This window comes from Hyperolius riggenbachi, chromosome 8 (assembly GCF_040937935.1).
Source record: "Hyperolius riggenbachi isolate aHypRig1 chromosome 8, aHypRig1.pri, whole genome shotgun sequence".
Taxonomy (NCBI): Eukaryota; Metazoa; Chordata; class Amphibia; order Anura; family Hyperoliidae; genus Hyperolius; species Hyperolius riggenbachi.
The window spans coordinates 46718528-46736534 of NC_090653.1; the positions used below are offsets into that span (position 1 = coordinate 46718528).

Sequence of the window (18007 nt, forward strand, 5' to 3'; positions counted from 1 at the left end):
TTTGATCGCAGGATGTCGGATACATTTGCTTGCCGGTTGCTTGAGCAACTGGCTGAAAAAGCACAGAACTCCCCCCTAGATACTCACCAAGCCACCAGCGATGCCTTGCAGCCTTCCTGTTGCACCTAGCGGCTTTCCGGCATCCACCGTGCACAGAAGCCGGCATGTCACCTGACCCGCATCAGGTCACATGACCCACAGGGAGCTGTACACGGACGCGGAAACCGCTAGGAGCTACAGGAAGGCTGCAAAACATCGCCGGAGGTTCAGTGAATATTCTATGACTTGCAAAACCCCAAGAAACCCCCCAAAACAAAGTCACTTTTATCACTCAGGCATGCTGGTTAGTTGAGACTTCCAGATGCCTGAGTTTCAGATAACGGGGACTTTGCTGTATTTATAATTACTTGGAATATGATGTGCTATACAGCTGTGCTTTGATCTTGATCCATAATACCCTTGTGTGTCTATGTAATGTGTACATAAATATTTATCTGTACAACACCAAGCAATGTATTGCTACATACAGGGCCGGTTCTAGACTTTTTGCTGCCTGAGGCAAACTTGTGAGGACCCCCCCCAATTTGGAATGATCTCACCCGACAATTTACTCTGCTTCATTTAATGTTCTCACATGACATGCTGCAGCTCAACACGATAGCACACTGGCTGGCTGTGAGTCTGTGACAAACAAACTGCTCACCCTCAGCCACTCCATTCCTCCTCAGGAAGGTACACACAGTACAAGAATGCTGCCCCTGAAATCTCTGCACCTGATGCAAATGTTTCACCTTGCTTCATGAGAGACCCAGCCCTGACTGCATACATAAATCAATACTAATGTAGATACAAGCAGGGCCGGTTCTTGCTATGATGGAGCCCCAGGACAAAAGTAATTTGGGGGGGGGGGGGCTCCCTAGCAACACCCCCATGCAGCTCCCAGGACCCTTCCCACCATTCTCCCAGCCACACAAAATCTTTAGGTGTCCATGATATGTCCCCAAAAGCATTGAAATGTCCTCATTATTCCCCTCCTTCTTTCTTTTACAAATAGAGTGTATACACAAAGCAGTTTCACCTAATCCAAGCAGGTCATGAGGCAGCACTATGCTGTGGACTTCTTCTCCACGCCAACACCTCTCTTTCTCATTCTCTGCAGCATGTATGGGATCACCATAGATGGAGGGGAGGGGAGCTCCCTACAGGCTCTGGGGCCCTGGGGCAAATGCCCCCTTTGCCTGTATGGTAGCACCGGCCCTGGATACAAGTAACTTTGTACTGGTATGGTAGTGTGTAGTTACCTTTTGTTTTCATATTTCTTCCTAAACCTGAAGAGTTTGCATTTTATTGAAATCGCCACATAAAGTGTAATGATCACCACTGGCCATGCTAATTAAAAGCAAAAACAAAAAAAACTTTATTATTAAAAGCACCTGGACTTTTGTAAAGCAGAAAATCAGAAATTGGTGCCAGGTAGGAAGAGTAGAGGAAATAAACAGTGCAATGTGTGGATCAATATTTCAGAGTAACATAAAAACAATATGCGGTAATAATAAGCAATAGGATTTCAGACTGGCCACAAGGAAACTTGTTGAATTTCTCTGTCCACAGATACTTTCATGTCTCAGCAAGACATCTTTATAGTGGCGGCCAGCAGGATGATGAGGATGATGAGGCAGATGATGCGAATGGCTTCCATAATTAAATTCAACCTTTCCATATTACAGCTGTGATCTGTGCTGTGACCTGCAGAGGGGGGTAGAGAGAACAGCTATGAGTATTGCAGTTGGGCAGTTAGTTGGGAGGGCTGTGTATGCTATAAACTGACCTTAAAGAGAAACTCCAACCTAGAATTGAACTTTATCCCAATCAGTAGCTGATACCCCCTTTTACATGAGAAATATAATGCTTTTCACAAACAGACCATCAGGGGGCGCTGTATGAATGATTTTGTGCTGAAACCCCTCCCACAAGAAGCTCTGAGTACCGCGGTACTCTGGGCAAACTGCCACAATGTAACAAGGTTCACAGACAAGAATTAGCTGTTTACAGCTGTCTCTAACAGCCAAAACATCTAGGAGCAGCTACATAACCTGCCCACAGTAAAAATGTCACCATGTAATAAATGTCAGAACGTAAATCGGGGAGAGGAAAGATGTTACAATGAGCAAACACTGACTAAATCATTTATACATAATTATGGTAAAAAATGAAGCACTTTTTTTACTACATTATTTTCACTGGTGTTCCTCTTTAAAATGTAACTATCAGGCATGAAATAAAAAATCAATTCCTTATTTTTATCTGGTAAACAAGTAATAAGGATGCTAATCAGGTAATCCAAAAGTTAAAATCACTATTACTTTTCTTGTTGATAAATTATCATTCCCCGGTTTACCTGAATCTTATTTGGTACACACAAAATTTGGTACACACAAAGGAAGTTGCAGGGCATGCTGGGTTGTCTTTTTTGCTTCTCTACTTCCCCTCAGACTTAATGCAACCTGATTGGCTGAAGTATCTTTCTCTCCTGTTTTCCCCTCCCACACCTCTGTTCCTCTCTGATTGGCGAATATTTCTCATGGTGAGACATTGCTCTTTCTATAGTGAAGGGCGGGCAATGCATACACAATCAGGCAGATGAGACTAAGGAAGGAAATGACATCAGGATTGGCTTGAAAAATAGCCATACTTAAAATGGGTAATGCTAAGAAGGATTTTCTCTTTTTTTTAACTACAGAAAATCACTAAAATCAAAACGTGGACAGTGCAATACATATGTTATGTAAGTGGAGCAAATATCTAGTTACATATGTGTTGTTGTTTTTTTAGATAGTATGGCTGACGGCTCCTCTTTAAAAAGAACCTAAAGTAAATAGAAAAAAAAACACTTTAACTTACCTGTGACTTTTATCCCCCCCCCCCCCCCCCTGCAGCCTCCCTGTGCCTGCGCCATCACCCCGCAATGTTTCTGACACCCGCAGCTCCAGTCTTTCTTCTGGATGCGTGGCACAAGTCTGTGCACCTCTTGATTGCGCTCTTGTGTACAGAAGTGCTCTGTGCATGCACAGTACAGGAAAATCTCTACTGTGCATGTGCAGAACTCTCCCGATGATGAGAGCATGATCAAGGACACGTGCTGCTGGAGCTGTGCATGCTCAGTGGTCATCGACTTGCTGAGTCGCCCTGGTGAAAGAGGGGTGCAGTGGACTGGCGAATTGCTCAGTGACGGCGTGGGCACAGGGTGGCTGCAGGGAGCTGTTAGAAGCCCCAGGTAAATTAAACTTTTTTTGTCTTCATTTAATTTAGGTTCCCTTTAAAGTGTACCTGAGATGAAAGCCCCATGAGGCAGCTCAGACCTTCGCCGTCTCCAATGGAGGCCCGAAAGCCTTGTCGAGTCACACTTCGTCACACATGCAGCCCGGCCAGTAGTGCTCCCTCATTGCGCATGCACGGCCCGGCCAGGAGTGTTCTGCGCTTGCGCAGTACTACTGTGCAGGCGCAGAATGCTCCCAGGGCCAGGAGCGTGACTGGTGAGCATGCCTGGCCAGGCTGTGCATGCGCAACAAAGTGCAACTCGGCCAGGCCTTTGGGCCATATTGCGGAGAACAGGAGCCACCCGGGGAGACGGCGAGGGATGAGCAACCTCAAGGGGGCTTAAGGAAGCTCCAAGTAAGTATGGTACCTGAGATGGCTTTCATCTCAGGTTCCCTTTAAGGAATTACAGTAACTGGGCAACACAAATTAGAGCCCCCCTCTGCCCCTCCCCCCATCCTCCCCATTATTTTGTCATGTAATAGCTAGAATGTATATTAAAATACATTTTGAATATGAAGTTTAAAGTGTACTCATGGCGAACTTTGGGTTAGAAATGACATACTTATCCAAGACGAGGGAAGCCTCTGGTGCCTGTAGAGGCTTCCCATGCTGTCCTCTGTTGCCGCTCATGGACTCCCCAAAGAAATCCAATAAAGGCTTGAAGATTGGATTGAAGGTCGGTGCAACTCTCCTCTCCAGGAAGGAGCGCAGCCATACTGCACCTGCGCAGCCAGCTGGAGCCACTGGGGGTGCTTGCAGCATGGCAGCATTTTATACATGGCACAGATATTTTGGTGGGTCCCAGCCAGCGGCAGCAGCAGTCAGGAGGACACAGGAAGCCTCTACAGGATCCAGAAGCTTCCCTCTTCTTCGGTAAATATGTGTTTTCTTACCCGAGGTTTGCCTCGGGTTCTCTTTAAAGTGTTAACTATCCCATTATTTGTTTGTGAATTTTTGTTAGTTTTAAGTTCTCTCTTATGCACTCATTAGTTTTTGATAAGATGCTTAGTGCTCTTAGTATGCAGTGGTATGACCACTCTACAAAATGTTTTCTTCATTATAGTGAACCTATTGACTCTAAAGGGCTGATCGTGTAGCTTATTATATGCTCTTTTGTATTTTCATGTACATATTGGGCTATGTGCCTCTGATGAAGCGGGGAGACCCATGAAACGGCTGTTAGGCCGTCCCTTTACTTTCTTCTGCTATAGTTTGTACAAGATGGAATAAAATTTTGGAAGCATTCACACTGGTGCCCAGCGCTTTACTCTACCTTGCATTATTACACATAAGACTGTGTTTTACCTTGCATGCACGAGGTGTACACTAGGGAGATGAGTTTGACATTTACACTCAGACATCGCTCAGGTGATGCCTGCAATTGAATTAAATACTGAGCGATTGTACGGTCATAAGTAGAGTTGCTCAAATCCGAATTCGGAAGATACCCGGATAGTTCTGTCCGGATATCTCCCAGTAAAGCTGTGTGTGTGTGTGTGGGGGGGGGGGGGGGGGGGTGTCGATCTTACCTGTCTGACGTCTTCTTAGCTCCGTCCCTGGTGCCTCTCACAATGCGGTCCACGTGCATCACGTGACTCCAAACACTTCGCATCGTGGGAGGTGCCAGGGACGGACCGAAGAAGACGTCAGACAGGTAAGATTGACCCCTCGCCCAGCTTTACTGGGAGATATCCGGATAGAAGTATCCGGGTATCTCCCGAATTCGGATTTGAGCAACTTTGGTCATAAGAAGCTTGCGTGTTTGGAGCTTCTTATCCCCTCAAATTGCATATGGCCCCTGATGTGGTGTTCCCTTCAGGGATGGAACCACAGGGGAACAGCCCCTGCAACTGCAGGGTGGCCAAGAGCTGTGAGGGGGTAGCAACTACTACTTCACTCCCTCTGATAAAGGGGAACATCCTTCAGATCAGGGGGTTTTGTGGCTACACTTGTTATGGGTGTGAGGATCCTGATGGCCACACTTATGTTATGAGCCTTGTAAGATGGGCCCCAGGCAGTGAGGGTCACACTTGTTTGGCAAAGTAAGGGGGGTGAACATTGGTGGGCCCAATAAAAGTTTTGCTGGGGGGTCCCCATGATTTATAGTTACGTCCCTGGTTCCCTTGATGGGTGGAAACCCGTTTTCATCTGTCATTTTAACTATTCTGCCCATGTCAGTACACTGCTGTTTTTACTGTGATTTGTATGGCCAGTAAAGGCTGGTGCACACCAGAGCGGTTCTGGAGAGTTTTTTAAAACTCTTGCAGGGGGAAAACCTCTTGCTTAATAAAAGTGAATGGGATGGTGCACATCAGAGCGGCTCGTTTTTTCCACAAACGCAAACTCAGGGGCTGCAGCATTTTTTGGATTTCTGAGGCGTTTCTGCCTCAATGTTAAAGTATAGGAAAGTGGAAAACAGCTCTGAAAGACATTAGATCAGAGCGGTTTTCCAGGCGTTTTTGTTACAGAAGCTGTTCAGTAACAAGCTTTACTGTAACAATATTTGTAATCTGCTACACAAAAACGCTGCAAAAAACACTCGGCATGTTTAGAAAATCTCTCTAAACATGCCTAGAATCGCTCTGAAATCTGCTTCAAAAACCTCTAGCGTTTTGTGGATCTGCTAGAGGTTTTTGGTGTGCACTGGGCCTAACTATCTAAGTTCTAAAAGACATGCAACTTGTGCCTAAAAGTAGGTTTAAAAATCCTCCGCTGACTTCAAACTAACTTTTAAGAAAATGATAATACAGAAAAAAATGTGCATCACTATTAGAGCTTGCCATTTTTTGCTGTCCTTTCTTTTTAACTAAAACTGGAATTTTAAAGAATTTAAAAAGTCAAGTCGAAATAAACCATTTAAAGAAAATTTAGGTGAGAGGTATACGGAGGCTGTCATATTTATTTATTTTTAAACAATACCAGTTGCCTGGCAGTCCTGCTGATCTCTTTGGCTGCAGTGGTGTCTAAATCCCACATATGAAACAAGCATGTGGCTAATCTAGTCAGACATTAGTCAGAAACACCTGATCTGCTGCATGCTTGTTCATGGTCTTCAAGTAGTAAAGAGGTCGGCACCACTCCAAGCATCAGGAAAAGCTCTTTTATTGCATCACCATTGTGGCTTAACAATGACAAACGTTGTTTCGGGCATAGCCCTTTTTCAAATTGCAACAGCCATATACAAACACACATGTGCAGTGCCTTAAATACCCCACCTCCACTAAAATCACCAATCGGTGACTAACTGGGCGGAGACCAGTGGTGGACCTGATGGGGAACTGCAAAGGCTAATATGCAAATCACAATTAACTATTTACCTGCTGACAAAAAGAGTCAATGTAGAGAGTAAACGTGCCTCCATTGATCAAAATGGACAGATCATGTGACATCCACATCACTTCCTGGCCCTTTCTGGCCAATCAGGAAGAACCACATCATCCAACGGAACAACGCGTCTAAAAAATACGCATGCATGCATGATCATACGCGTAAAACGCCAACCAGCCGCGATGTAACCTCAAAAACGCGAGGAGAAAAAAAAAAAGCGAGAGAAACGCGAAAACGCGGGAAAATGCGAAAAACGCAAAAACGCGGGAAAACGCGAAAAAGACGCGAAAAACGCGAAAAAACACGAAAAAACTACGGCAAAACCGCTTCAGAACAGTGCGTCATAAAATACGCATCCCAACATGGCGGTACGCATGGAACACACCCCAAACGCGGAGTGCGCTCCCAAAAGCGTACGACTGATCCACAACGCGTCAAAAAAGGCGAAACATATGGTTATACGCGTAAAAACCGACAGCAGAACACTTCAAAACAATGCGTCACAAAGTACGCATCCCAACATGGCGGTACGCATGGAGCGCGCCCCAAAATCCACAAATGTGGACAAGTCAATGTTGGCACCATGAAAAAAAAAAAAAAATTGCACAGATGAAACATTCAGTTACACAACTTAAAGTTAAGATTATCGATTCGGTGCCTATGGATTGGAGAGGAAGCAATAGGGAGATTGCACTACGCAAGAGGGAGGCGTTCTGGATAAGACGGTTGGGGACGATGGAGCCTAATGGACTCAATCGGGAATATGACCTAGCATTTTGTATTCATTGAGGGTCAATTATTATCTGATGGGCGGGGTCTTTCTTAATGCCTGCAATTTACTACTGTTTCTGATTGATTGACATTTAACTTTTGATCTTATATTTATTTTATTGCTTTTGTATTTGTTTTAGATATCCCTGGGCTGTACTGTGATGGACCTGCTGAGGGTGACGTATTGAATCATTTGCCTGCTGTAATTTTTTTTTTTTTTTTCATAGTGCCAACATTGACTTGTCCACACTTGTGGATTTTGTTTGGTATGGGAACATGAGAGTCTAGTTGGTATTTTGGTTCTATGAACACTATATTTGTTTGGTTGGTCAAACTTTAGTGTTCTGGTATGCATGCATTCTGCTCTTATGCGTATAGCCATAAGTTTTGCGTATTTTGTGACGCGTTGAGGATCAGCTGTACGCGTTTGTGAGCGCACTCCGCACTTGGGGCGCGCTCCATGCGTACCGCCATGTTGGGATGCGTACTTTGTGACGCATTGTTTTGAAGTGTTCTGCTGTCGGTTTTTACGCGTATAACCATATGTTTCGCCTTTTTTGACGCGTTGTGGATCAGTCGTACGCTTTTGGGAGCACACTCCGCGTTTGGGGTGTGTTCCATGCGTACCGCCATGTTGGGATGCGTATTTTATGACGCACTGTTCTGAAGCGGTTTTGCCGTCGGTTTTTCGCGTTTTTCCCGCGTTTTTCGCGTCTTTTTCGCGTTTTCGCGTTTTCGCGTTTCTCTCGCTTTTTTTTTTTTTTTCTCCTCGCGTTTTTGAGGTTACATCGCGGCTGGTTGGCGTTTTACGCGTATGATCATGCATGCATGCGTATTTTTTAGACGCGTTGTTCCGTTGGATGATGTGGTTCTTCCTGATTGGCCAGAAAGGGCCAGGAAGTGATGTGGATGTCACATGATCTGTCCATTTTGATCAATGGAGGCACGTTTACTCTCTACATTGACTCTTTTTGTCAGCAGGTAAATGGTTAATTGTGATTTGCATATTAGCCTTTGCAGTTCCCCATCAGGTCCACCACTGGTCTCCGCCCAGTTAGTCACCGATTGGTGATTTTAGTGGAGGTGGGGTATTTAAGGCACTGCACATGTGTGTTTGTATATGGCTGTTGCAATTTGAAAAAGGGCTATGCCCGAAACAACGTTTGTCATTGTTAAGCCACAATGGTGATGCAATAAAAGAGCTTTTCCTGATGCTTGGAGTGGTGCCGACCTCTTTACTACTTGAATGCTTTGAGCACCTCAGTGGACGCAGAGGTGAAGGTCGAGGCACACTCATCTCCTTTCTGGTGTGGAGCTCCTCCTGACTACAGAGTGCTTGTTCATGGTCTACGGCTAAAAGTATTAGAGGCAGAGGATCAACAGAACAGCCATGCAAGGGGCATTGTTCAAATGGAAATAAATATGTCTACCTCATATATCTCTCGCTTCAGTGTCACTTTAAAGGACCATGTCACGGACGATTGCGGGGACGCAGGCGCGTCCTGGAACCGCCCGTGAAGAAAAGAACGATCGCACTCGATTCCTGCATCGATTGCGCTTCAAAACGGTACAATCTGGGTTGAGTGTGTAGGGACAGCTGAAGTCCTTTTCTTAGCAAAGAGAGCACCATTCCAAAGGCTGGATGGCTCTTTTGATATGCTAATGAGCCTGAGCCTAATCTGCCCCAGAGAGTCCCTGGCTTCAAGCTGTGCTGATGGCCCATCCATCAGGTATAAGGTGACAAGCACCATGGCAGGAGCAATCTAGTTGGGCTAAAAGCCAGACCCACTGGCTCATTCCCAGCAGGGAAGGCGACACCTCGCTGGCTGCTCCAAACTTCAAAGAGCCTTTGCCTGGGAATAACCTGAGTCTCATAGCAAATCCATAACTTCCCAGATCTGTCATATTTCTGGGGTTCCTGAGATGGCAGCTTCACCAAACGTGGGGGAAGTGTAGCATGAGCCCCGGTGCTGGTTCTGAGGAAGTTTCAGAACATTCTGAGGTAAGGACTGCCAGTTAGGCAGTTTGAAAAGGCCCTGATGATACCACAGGGGTCCCACCCCTCATGTCTGGTATCAGGGCGCTGGGTAAATCGAGACAGACCTGAAAATGTTAATAAATCTGCCCTGACCTGTACGGTTCTGTGAGATAGAGCCCATATATGGGTAGATATGATTTCTAGCCCCAGTACAAGGGGAGGGCTCATCTCATCTTTGAAGGGGGTGTATGGCTCCCCGCCCTCACTCCCTCCTACTGAAGCAGGGGCATAAGAATGGCTGAGGACCCAAACTCAGGGTCCTCCACACTGAACCATCTTGCACTCATCAGATGCCAGCTTGAGGATATGCTGGCATCCACCTGGTCTGAACTCTGAACTCTGGACTTTGAAACCAAGAACTTTATGATTCTTCCCACAATAAGGACATCTTTCCAGGAACTAAGTATTTTTCTCCCTTCTTTTATTTTTCATACTGGCTATTACTGTCTTAATAATTGTGATTTTTTATAATTGTCTGTATATATTAATTATTTATATTGCGTGAATAAACTACTTTCTCCAAGTCATTCACTTTCCGCTACCCTGCTTATCAGCACACACAGAAATGATCCCGGGTCTCTGAAGATACGCTACTGTTTGTTTGTTGTTGGCTAGACAGAATATCGTGTGTTTAACCGTTTTATTCGCAGGATTAGTCAGTCAGTTAGTGGGCCCCACGGTCCCATGATAACCGCGGTGGTGGCAGTTTACTCTGAACCAGTGGGTGAAGTGGTAATCACCCGTGTCTCACAGGCTCCCTTCTGAGTTGTCTGCGGCTAATTCTTAACGGTTCCTGCGCATTGACTGCGACCAGAGTTCGCACGATCCGTGCGCTGGCACCGTTTAGAAGGCTAAGTGCGGTCAGCCACAAGGGCTCATGTGACAGACCACTACAATAAAAATAGTAAACAGTTCAAATCTGACAGAACCCACAGGTTTTGGACTAGTCCATCTCCTCATGGGGGAATCTAAGGGTTTTCTTTGTTTTCAGGAGGATTTCCTGAAAGGCAGTTGCTAAGTCTAACTTCCAAAACAGTGTGCAAGTGAGAAAGAAAACTCTGAGAATCCTTCATGAGGAGATGGATTAGTCCAAAACATGTAGTTTCTGTCAGATTGTAACTTTTTTGCTATAGCGGTTCTTTAAAGGATAATTCCTGTCTGAGTAAGGACTGAGTCAGTCACTTACAAACCTGAAATTTAACTCTTTCAAACAGAGCAAGAAAAAAAGGAACACAGCACAGTTATTTGTGTGCTAGGCACTGTACATACACGTGTCTATCTCATCATGTCACATGTCACTTCAGGTATCTTTAAAAGATAATGCACATAGCTGAAAAGGGGCACAACCTGTCCATTTGCCTTCCACTGGAAAAGATGTCACATTACTTTTCCACATTACATTGTGTAACCATGTCACAAAGGGCACGAGTTTGGATCGACCTCCAGCAGCTCTTATAGGGGGTTGTATGTTACAGTTTTGGTTAGCTGAGTCAGGGAGGACCTGTTGACCCAGTCACCGGTGATAGGCATGTGAGATTGATGCTCAATAGAGTGCAGTAATGGCAATACGTTATAATTCAGTTTTTCTTTGGCTACATAATTGATTGTATTCTATTTTTAAATATTTTTTAACTTGCTATTCTTAATTCTGGACTATTGTTTGCTTGTTTCCTGTATACAGTCTACATAGAGTTCCTCTTTCACTGCAGCTGCAGTCAATTCATTTATTATTAATGTATTATTATTAAGTTTCCACTTGGGCTAATATTGTGGAATCCATAATGATTATAAGTTTCTGTGGCTGCATCTCTTTCTGGTGGCTCAAATTATAGAAACTAGTATGTTCTGAAGATGGTAAAAGAGACAGGGCAAGCAAAATGAGGAATTTGGGTAAAAATGATTTCCCCGTCCTCAATCCTGTCACTTATTTTCCTAGCTCAAAATGCTGAATTTTGCATTACCTGTTGGACATGGCTTCCTAGTTACTTTCAGTCTTGTTCCATTCCCACTCACTAATCCCATCTCTGCTGTCTCCATGTGGCAATAATATGTCCCAGAGTCATCCTTAGTTAAGTTCAGTATGGTAATCTGTTGGTTTGAAGATCTGTAGAGCACTCTGTCACTTTTAGGGAGAGGTGTGCGATCACCACAGCCCAATGACCAGGTCACAAAGATGGCCGAAGACTTGTTTGTCACGTTGCATTCTATAGTCACGGACTCTCCTGATGGAGCACTGATGACTGCCGGCTGTTCCACCACCACCTTCGGAATGTCAGCACCTGTTTTTAATGCATAATAGATATCATAAGGGAACAACCACAACGAGCTCAAATGTGCAGAACAAAGAACAAGGATAGTACAGCATTAAAATAGTCCATGACCACTGACAATGCTGCATTGTTGAAGGTAAAGGTGCCTATTAATGATATAATCTTGACTACTTCTCTGTAATATGAGGCACTTCCTAAAGTGTTTATTCAAAGTACGGACAAAGAAAACAGTAGTGTGTGCTCAGACCAGAGGGCATATGCAATTCACTTTTTCACCCAAGTTTTCTCCCAGGTGATATTTCCACAGCTTATAAATAAAATTCCTTTCACACCCCCAGCAAGCAAACTAATAATCAAAATAATTTCTACAGCACTTTCTCGCCTACTTTTTGGTACTTTTTCCATTGCAAAGTGCTAAAAAGTTAATTTAAATTGAAGATAAAAAATTATCTCCTAGGAGAAAATTCAGGAGAAATGGTGAATTGCATATGGCCCCAGGTGTCACCTGATTTATATCTGGCTGCCTCATGTCTACTGACTAATTAATATGGCATAACATTTGCATGTTGCATTTGCTTGCCAGAAAGCTCTCCCGGGCAGTGGATGCTTTGTGGGAGTGTCTGCACTGCCCCCCAATTCTTGGAGGTACAAGGAGGCCTACACGCGGCACCCCTGTTGAGATGAAAAGTATTTTGTTTGGGCTAACTCCTGCAGAATACAGAAGTGAAGTAGTTTTCGATTCTGCACTTTCTGGCCAGCAAATGCAACATGCAAATGCTATGCCATTTTAATTAGTCAATAGAGATTTCAATTAGACCATAGACATGAGGAAGCCAGTATATAAGTCAGGTGACACCTGGTCTGAGCACACACTACTTTTTTTCTTTTGTCCATAGTTCATTCAAGGTATCTTCACTCAGTTTACCCTTCAACTACATGGTTTAGGTATGATTGGAAAATCAAGGTTGTATCATTGAAGGGCTTCTTTGGACTTGCCGTGACAAACTTTGCTCACATACCCCTATACTTCCATTCTCATGCAGAGTGAATAGGCTAAAGTATGGAAGTTAAAGAGAACCCGAGGCGAGGTTCTAACAATGAAATCCCCATACAGAGGCTGGGTCTGCTTATAGAGCCCAGCCTATGTTGCTATTTAGATTCCCCCTAACTGTCCCCTGCGCTGAGCGAGACCCCATAATTCACAGCCGCGCTGCCGACACTGAGCGTGTCAGTAGCGGCTGTGTTTACCTTTGTAATGCCAGTCTCCGCTCTCCCCCGCCTCCTGCATCGCTCCGGTCCCCGCCCACGTCCCTTCCCTCCACGCTGATTGGAGGGACGGGACGCGGGCGGGGACCGGAGCTCTGCAGGAGGCGGGGGAGAGCGGAAACTTAAACACAGCCGCACAGCGTGGCTGTGAATTATGGGGTCTCGCTCAGCGCAGGGGGAAGTTAGGGGAAATCTAAATAGCAACATAGGCTGGGCTCTATAAGCAGACCCAGCCTCTGTATGAGGATTTCATTGTTAGAACCTCGCCTCGGGTTCTCTTTAAAAGACAATTGAAGCGAGAGGGATATGGAAGCTGCAATATCAGACATCAATTCTGAAAGACAGACAAATAAGGAAGAAAGAGGGACAGAGGTACAGAGCTCCCAAAGAGGGATTGTCCCTCCAAAAGAGGGACAGTTGTGAGCTATGAGAATGTTTTTCAGATTTGCCTGGATCTTAAAGGAAAGCCCCAGGTTTGTATAAAACTTTGAAGAGTTTACGTCTCTGGGCTTCTTTAAAATGCATAAAAAGTCTATACAGAACTTGGCAAAGCAGATGGCTTTGGCGCTCTGCGCCAGCCGCATACCGCCCGTATTGGGCGCCGCTATAGCAGTAATGCTATAGTCCGCAGCTCGCACTTGGATAATTCAGGGTTTCAGTGATACCCAGACCCCAAATTATTGTTCCCTCCAAGTTGCTATGACTCGGAGGGGGGAAAGTATTTACAGCTGCAGGGAATTTGAGCAGCAGCAGGATGAGCCGTCATTCGGGTACCCCTGCCCAGCTCACCGTTGGTATACACAAATACGTACGCAAACTTATACGTACGCAAACTTGGGACTTGGTATGTAATAAAGTGTACTGCAGCAAAATGTATGAGTTTTAAAACCCTTTTTTCATTGAATTTTTAAAAATTAATTTTCATTCAATGCCAAGTAATTGATGTAATTACTGTCATGCATGAATTGAATTAAGAATTTGCTAAATTTTTCACATTCTGATTCTGCAATTGCGGATTTTGCGAAATGCAAAATAACTATTATGCGAAATTCAAGCTCAACACTACCATCTGCCATTGTAGTAGCATACAATGTAAATTTTACGGTAAAATAGATGCTTATGCATCATATGGAGGAAAGTTATTAAGATTTTTTGTACCATTAAAAAAAAAAAAGTATTGGCTTGAAAAATAATAATTTTAGCAAATTACATTTTTTACTCAGGATTTTTCCATCTGATAAGATGATAACTTTAAACACACATTGACAAATACAGTGAGCTGACCAAAAAAAAAAAAAATACATGGCATACTTAATTAGTCTCTAATTGTAAATGGTCCTTAACAGCAGACATATCTTACATACTGTGAAGCAGGGTGGTGTAGTGGTTTGCACTCCTGCTTTGCAGCGCTGGGTCCCTGGCAGGGGTGTAGCAATAGCCGTAGCAGTTGCCCTGCCCTGGAGATGAGGGGGCCCAGGTAGTACCTGATGCACTCACTATTAACGTTCTTGTGCTCCTCCAGGCTCTGACTTTGCCTCAGTGCCCGTGGACTATATGCAAAGGAGATTGCATGAAAATGTAAATTGCTCAGTTAACTTTTATCAATAAAGCAGGGGCAGGTGGCATTGCTCAAGAGCGCCTACATCTGATGGCCCCATGAAAGTTTTGCTATGGGGCCCCAAAATACCTATTTAAGTCATTGGTCCCTGGTTTTAATTTGGGCCAGGATGCTATCTTCAGAGGGTTAACATGTTCTGCCCATGCTTGCATGAGTTTCCCGCAAGCTTTCTGATTTCCTTTCACACCCCAAAACATACAGATATGTTACATAGGTTTTTTGGGGTTGGATGTCATGACAAGACATGTCCATCGAGTTCAACCATAAAAACGTATTTGGTTTTCTCCCTAATTGGCCTTAGACTGTGATAGGGAAGTATTTGTATGGTGTAAGGTCAACAAATTGCGTGAGCCCCTCTGAGGGACAGTTAGTGACAATAGTACATACTCTATAAAGACTGTAGAATATATATAGAAATAAAAATATTCCCTTACCAGTTTGCAGAACGAGATAGAAGAAGATGACTAAGGGGCTTGTGTAGAAAGACAGAAGCATCTTCGTTTTGTTGGTCATACTACTGAAAAGCGCAAAGATTGATATACTGATTTCCTTTCTCTTAATGTCACATTTCTATCCTCTCAGAGCCCCTCCTCACCTATTCTACTGCAGTCATCAGGGAAACTGTGGTTCATGTGAAGGGGTTTATTTGGTCAGAGATACATTAAAAGTACATTCTGAAAAAGTTAATTTCTGAAGTGTTGTTTCTCCTGCAAAGAAAGGAATACAGTAATATACAGATATGTTCAAACATGCGCAAAACTTGGCAGTTCCTTCAAGAAGTCTTGAATGAGGATGCTACCATTTATTGGCAAACTTAAAAGAAAAAGTACGTTTTTGGCTTGTCCTTCTTCAGACTCTGCACCTGTATGCTGACAAGATGTTAGAACAGATAGCTTATATACAGTACATCCAACATTAGAAGTAGAGATGGGCCGAACCTCCGATTTTTGGTTCGCAAACTTCCGCGAAAGGTTCGGTTCGCACGAACTTTCGCGAACCGCAATAGACTTCAATGGGGAGGTGAACTTGGAAAACTAAAAACACTTATGCTGGCCAGAAAAGTGATGGAAAAGATGTTTCAAGGGGTCTAACACCTGGAGGGGGGCATGGCGGAGTGGGATACATGCCAAAAGTCCCGGGGAAAAATCTGGATTTGACGCAAAGCAGCGTTTTAAGGGCAGAAATCACATTGAATGCTAAATTGCAGGCCTAAAGTGCTTTAAAACATCTTGCAAGTGTATATATCAATCAGGTAGTGTAATTAGTGTACTGCTTCACACTGACACACCAAACTCACTGTGTAACGCACCGCAAACAGCTGTTTGTGTAGTGACGGCCGTGCTGGACTGGTGCGCATCATGGCGAGAGTGCAGGCCGTGGCGGTGTTCAAGCCCATATGGTTGCCGGGCTGTGGTAGCTCAATGATAGAACAACAGTGACTGTCCAGCTGATCAAATTAGGTCTGTCCACAATTAAGCAACAACCTTATTATCTTCTTGTATGTAGGTAGGCATAGGTAGGTGCCCCAGTATAGGTAGGTAGGCATACATAGGTGTATAGGTAGATAGGCATAGGTAGGTGCCCCAGTAGTTAGCTAGGCATAGGTAGGAGTCCCAGTATAGGTAGGTAGGCATAGGTAGGTGCCCTAGTATAGGTAGGTAGGTAGACATAGGTAGGTGTCCCAGTATAGGTAGATAGGCATAGGTAGGTGCCCTAGTATAGGTAGGTAGGTAGACATAGGTAGGTGTCCCCGTATAGGTAAGTAGGTGCCCCAGTAGTTAGGTAGGCATAGGTAAGTGTCCCAGTATAGGTAGGTAGGCATAGGTAGGTGTCCCAGTATAGGTAGATAGGCATAGGTAGGTGTCCCAGTATAGGTAGATAGGCATAGGTAGGTGCCCCAGTAGTTAATTAGGCATAGGTAGGAGTCCCAGTATAGGTAGGTAGGCATAGATAGGTGTCCCAGTATAGGTAGATAGGCATAGGTAGGTGCCCCAGTAGTTAGCTAGGCATAGGTAGGAGTCCCGGTATAGGTAGGTAGGCAGGGCCTGGCTGGCACATTAATAGCAATTACCAAGGTCCAGCTGCAACAGATAGGGCTGTATAATGCAGTGTCAGTGGGCAACACAAAAAAAAACACATCAAGAGAACATTAGCTCTGAAAAGAGCTGTTGTGGGGTGCTATTATAGCAACAAGAATCAGCCAGGAGCAAACTAACAAGCCAAGAACCTAACTAATCTTTCCCTAGGAGAAACAGTCTGCAGCAGCTCACCCTACTCTCACTATAGCAGGCACACGAGTGAGTGTAATGGCCGGCGCTCCTTGTCTTATATACAGGGGGGAGTGGCTCCAGGACTGAGTGTAGCCTGATTGGCTACAATGTGCCTGCTGACTGTGATAAAGAGGGTCAAAGTTGACCCTAATGGAGCATTATGGTGGCGAACCGAACTTCCGCAAGCGAAGGCGAACCACCCAAAGTTCGCCTGGAACCGTTCGCGTGCAAACCGTTCGGCCCATCTCTAATTAGAATTAGGCATAGAGACTTTTTGCAGATATAAATGTCATTCAGACATCTTAATTACAACATCAGAAGGGTCTTGCAAGGATGTTTGCTATTTTATGAGAAACAGATAAGACACTTTGTTTACTTAAACATCCCATTCCTCAGACTCAGATTGATAGGGAGAGATCATATATCCAGAGTTCAAAAGTTAACTCAGAAGCAGAGTATATACAATATTTTGTTGTAGGTTGAAAATAAATGTGGCATTTCAATACCATCAACATCCTACCAGCACAAAAAATGCAATCCAGTTTTGACCCAATGTATACATTTTGTCTCCCTTGTTAGTCTTTATTTGTGTGACTTGAAGCTACCCATTAATACAGTAACGAGAAGATCACTAAGGGTGGTTTCACAGTGGGACGTTAAAGTCCCACGTTACAGCAGCCAGTATTGCAGCCTAACTCACAGCACTGTAAAATCAATGTGCTGTTCACAGTGCACACGTTGCGTTACATAGTAATGCAGCATGTTTAAACAAAGTGCTGCATGCTGTACGTTATACTCGGCTAAGCCACATTAGACTGTTTGCACATGCTCAGTAATGTTGGAGGGGGAGCTCTCCCTTCCTCCTCCTGCAGCCAGCCACATGGCTAATTAATATTCACTGCACTGTGGTGACTCGTGGTGGGACTGTAGTGTTGTCCGGATCATGAACGAATCGTTCATTTGATCAGGATTTTTTTTATTCGGTTCACAGTGGATGTCTGTCTGTAAGAACCAGGAACATACAGAATGTACAGTGCAGGGAAAGTCCTGTCCTGCTAGTCATTTCACCCAGTCTGCTTCCCTAGTAAAATGATTCAAATGATTCGGTTCAAAGATCCGGATCTTTTCA

At 44.4% G+C, this 18007-nt stretch overlaps 1 long non-coding RNA gene across 1 annotated transcript; it reads right to left on the reverse strand.

Annotated features, from left to right (window-relative positions):
• Positions 1-1393: 1393 nt before the first annotated feature.
• Positions 1394-11707, reverse strand: LOC137528116 (uncharacterized). The gene is made up of 2 exons (XR_011023270.1): positions 11416-11707; positions 1394-1746 (listed from the first exon to the last, which is right to left on the reverse strand). It is a non-coding gene; the product is annotated as an uncharacterized lncRNA (long non-coding RNA).
• Positions 11708-18007: the final 6300 nt, after the last annotated feature.